The sequence below is a fragment of the Ziziphus jujuba genome, chromosome 7 (genome assembly GCF_031755915.1).
Source record: "Ziziphus jujuba cultivar Dongzao chromosome 7, ASM3175591v1".
NCBI lineage: Eukaryota > Viridiplantae > Streptophyta > Magnoliopsida > Rosales > Rhamnaceae > Ziziphus > Ziziphus jujuba.
In genome coordinates, this window is record NC_083385.1 from 30,420,001 (window position 1) to 30,425,000 (window position 5,000).

Consider the following 5,000-nt stretch of genomic DNA (forward strand, 5'->3'; position numbering starts at 1 on the left):
ACCGAGATTGCCCCCCAAGCAAGGTTCGGAGAGACTCCCGCACGAGTGCAGGTGTCCTTCGTCCCCCATTTCGGGCAGCGCCCCCAGCAGTCACCAAACAAGCATCCATGAAGAAGCATACCCCGCACAAACACCCACCCGGATCCCACCGAGATTGCCCCCCAATCAAGGTTCGGAGAGACTCCCACACGAGTGCAGGTGTCCTTCGTCCCCCATTTCAGGCAGCGCCCCCAACAGTCACCAGACAAGCATCCATGAAGAAGCATCGCCCACAAATGCCGCAGCATGCAAAACCATGGCAATAGCCATATGAAGCAATGGATCGCACCGCATAAGCCCACACATTCCGAGTTTCCGACATGGTGCTGCATGCCTAGGCACCGTAGCATACCCCCGCACAAACACCCCCCTGGATCCCGCCGAGATTGCCCCCCAAGCAAGGTTCGGAAAGACTCCCGCACGAGTGCAGGTGTCCTTCGTCCCCCATTTCGGGCAGCGCCCCCAGCAATCACCAAACAAGCATCCATGAAGAAGCATACCCCGCACAAACACCCACCCGGATCCCACCGAGATTGCCCCCCAAGCAAGGTTCGGAGAGACTCCCGCACGAGTGCAGGTGTCCTTCGTCCCCCATTTCAGGCAGCGCCCCCAACAGTCACCGAACAAGCATCCATGAAGAAGCATATACCCCGCACAAACACCCACCCGGATCCCACCGAGATTGCCCCCCAAGCAAGGTTCAGAGAGACTCCCGCACGAGTGCAGGTGTCCTTCGTCCCCCGTTTCAGGCAGCGCCCCCAACAGTCACCGAATAAGCATCCATGAAGAAGCATCGCCCACAAATGCCGCAGCATGCAAAACCATGGCAATAGCCATATGAAGCAATGGATCGCACCGCATAAGCCCACACATTCCGAGTTTCCGACATGGTGCTGCATGCCTAGGCACCGTAGCATACCCCCGCACAAACACCCCCCTGGATCCCGCCGAGATTGCCCCCCAAGCAAGGTTCGGAAAGACTCCCGCACGAGTGCAGGTGTCCTTCGTCCCCCATTTCGGGCAGCGCCCCCAGCAATCACCAAACAAGCATCCATGAAGAAGCATACCCCGCACAAACACCCACCCGGATCCCACCGAGATTGCCCCCCAAGCAAGGTTCGGAGAGACTCCCGCACGAGTGCAGGTGTCCTTCGTCCCCCATTTCAGGCAGCGCCCCCAACAGTCACCGAACAAGCATCCATGAAGAAGCATACCCCGCACAAACACCCACCCGGATCCCACCGAGATTGCCCCCCAAGCAAGGTTCGGAGAGACTCCCGCACGAGTGCAGGTGTCCTTCGTCCCCCATTTCGGGCAGCGCCCCCAGCAGTCACCAAACAAGCATCCATGAAGAAGCATACCCCGCACAAACACCCACCCGGATCCCACCGAGATTGCCCCCCAATCAAGGTTCGGAGAGACTCCCACACGAGTGCAGGTGTCCTTCGTCCCCCATTTCAGGCAGCGCCCCCAACAGTCACCAGACAAGCATCCATGAAGAAGCATCGCCCACAAATGCCGCAGCATGCAAAACCATGGCAATAGCCATATGAAGCAATGGATCGCACCGCATAAGCCCACACATTCCGAGTTTCCGACATGGTGCTGCATGCCTAGTGTGACGGTCCGCACCTTTGGAATGGCCTAGTGGCATTTTCGTAAATATTTGAAGGTCGGGATCTTCGATCCCGGGCCGTGGGAAGTTCTTAAGAATGTCACTAGGATGGTGCATATCGAATGGCAAGCCAAGATGTGAAGGTTTGCTAGAGAAAACCCCATTATGATTCCTCGCACAAAGTGATATCTATGGGTGCCAGAAAGGAAATGGCTAAATAAGCTCTTTAGGGGGGGTGGTCCGTGTTGGCTCTCCACGGCCCCCGGCTCCGGCTTCGAGCTTGGGCTAAGCGAGCTTCCCATGGGCGACGGCAAGCCATGGGGCGGACATATAGTGCCACGAAGGTGGGCTTATGTCTCCGAGGGACAGGGAGTCCCGAGGACAGTACCGGTAGGCGCTACGACCTGGTACTGCGCGTCACTCCTGTGTCAGAGGCTAAGTGTAGCATTCGCTATGCCGTTTTCTATCGGCTATGCCAAGAACACACGTAGGCCTTTGTTACAAGGTTGTGGCAAATGTGCCAATGAGCGGGGGCTCGGGTTCTGCCTCGCTCAAGAGGGTCGGAAGCTAAATAGGCACGGACGGGGCGACACCGTGCCATCGGGTGACATTCATATGTGGGCTTCCAACCTTGTGTTGCTACCCTGAGGGCATGTTGGCATGATGCTGGTGTGCATGCTCTAGGGTCGGATGCTATTCGAGATGTGCATGGACCAAGGCCCGAGTGAAGAGATGGGTTGCTGGCTAGATCTTGGCACAAGATTGAGTAACAAGCTACCGAGTGGGCGCAAGGCCATCGGGCTAGCTTGCTGAGCGACATGAGCCATGACGACTATGGGAACCTCATGAGCATACAATTGGTATCAGATGGGTCGATATATGAACTCGGATAGTGAAAAGGCTGGCCATGACTGGAGAGTCTTGGCGCCGCACGGTCTATTCCGCTGCATAAAATGTAGGACCGTGACAAGTGGTATCAGAGCCCGGTTTGTCCTGCAATAGGCGAACCGAGGAACGGATGGTATTGGTTGGTGATGCTTGGATCCGTAGAACCCCGATGCTACTGTGAAAGGGGCGTGAAATCAATAGATCAGGCCGACGGGGCCAAAATTATGGTTGCCACAGAGGCACCAAATGCGAGCAACATAGCAGATAAGGCCGAGAGGGCCAAAGGACTGCCAAAGAAAAGGCAGAGAGCAAGAGACGATGATAACAGGGCATGAAGGCCGAATGTTGGAATGCCGTGGAGGCACAAGCTTCAGAGGAAGCACAACTGGACCACAGAGCTTGGGTAGCCTCAGAAATATTGGTGCACATGAGCACAAAATGTCGGATGTGGAGGCAAAGGACTTCAATAGAAGCAACAGCCTTGAGGGCATGGTGGTCAGTGCCATGAGGGCACGAGACTCTAGTGCGAGTCCATAAGGAAACCTTAAGTGAGCCGGTTCGGTGAGAGAGTAACCGTTTGCTTGGGTGGAATTCGGACGAGCGCTGGAAGCAGGCGTCAAAGGCATAAGTGGGGGAGTGTTCATTGCATTGACACCCTACACCTTGGGCATAAAGAAGTGGCGGTTTTGGAAGCCTAAATCTGAGATAGGCAGCGTGCATTGAAGCAGAAGTCTGGTTGAAGAAGTTCATGGGGGACAACACCTTATCCTTGAATCTTTTGGCCAGAGTTGGATGGAGCCAAGAGTAGGCCCATGATCAAGTAGCCTTGTGGAGTTTGAAAGCCATTTGTGGAAGGATAAGGGCCAGACAGTGATGAGTCTAGGGAAACCAGAACCTCACAAAAGCGAAATGCCAAAAGACGTATGTAAGCATGGAAAGGGAAAGGACTATGAAGGAAAGTCTCAGTGGAGACCAACAAAATGTCCTTATAAGACCAAGAGGGTCAAATTTGAGTATGGTATACTGCCGGAGGGCAAGATTTGGGTTCAAGAAGGAACCTTGGATGCGTGGAGCATTGTAAATTTGCCAGAGGGCAAAAACTGGCTCAGAGGAGGAGCCGAGATACAAAAGTGAGCAAGATTGAGGCAAAGAACTAGGGAAGGGACTTAGTTCAAGGTGACACTAGGTGTCAACAGCCGAAATAAGGAGGTCGCAGAAGAGAGGACCTCCATTCAAGATGTGGTAACTCGTCGGGAAGAGGATGCCACTTGCGCAAGGGTTGGCTTTGGAAGCCACAAGGATAAATGCACACTCGAGGGATGTTGTGCATAAATTTGCCTTTGGAGAAGGCAAAGCTAGCTTGAGAATTGCTAGCACATCACCATCGTGGAGATGGAAATTTGAGATGCACACTCGAGGGATGTTGTGCATAAATTTGCCTTTGGAGAAGGCAAAGCTAGCTTGAGAATTGCTAGCACATCACCATCGTGGAGATGGAAATTTGAGCGCGGGAACAAGAGCTAAGAAGGGAAACTTAGCTCGTCACGGCAACAGAGTGCCGAAAATGCATGAAGTGGAGTTCAAGAGAGAGGAGAACTACCACATGAAGAACTCTCGAGTTTGGGTACCGTTGGGATAGTTGACGTAGGGGCACCACCTGAGAGGAGACGGTGTGCTCGATGAGAGGGTCAATGTCACCATCGGATTACTTGGTAGAGTTCGGTCCACGGGAGGACCTTGAAGGCAAGAGAGTGCCTTACTTTGGAGCTCGGGAAGCTATTCGTCCAAGAGGGACAATAAGCGTTGGCTCGGGTGCCAACAAGTGAAGAGAACATTTGTCCAAGGGGGACACGAGTCTGGCTTGGGTGCCAGCGAGATATACAAAAGGCAGAATTCGTCCGAGGGGGACACCATCTGCATATGGAGCTGAAAGTGCGGGGCGAAGCACTAATTTATGCACAAGGAGGTGCATATTTTGAGGAAAGCTTGAGTTTGGGTGAACGCATGCAATAGGTCCTTGGCCAAGTCCAAGAGTGGGCGCGCGAAGGTCGTCACAGAGGGTGATTCTACAGAGGTTGCCAACGCACACAGCCCTACCACCACTCACACGCATCGCGTACAGCATGACCCATCCTCAACCGACTGCAAACAACCCAATCAGCACATAGGCCAACCAAGCATGCCTGCCCTCGAATTGAATCCGAGCCAGCACCGCTAAGCATGAAGAACGCAACCGATGGTCCAATCCACGGCCCCATAGGGCTACAACATGGTGCTGCATGCCTAGGCACCGTAGCATACCCCCGCACAAACACCCACCCGGATCCCGCCGAGATTGCCCCCCAAGCAAGGTTCGGAAAGACTCCCACACGAGTGCAGGAGTCCTTCGTCCCCCATTTCGGGCAGCGCCCCCAGCAATCACCAAACAAGCATCCATGAAGAAGCATACCCCGCACAA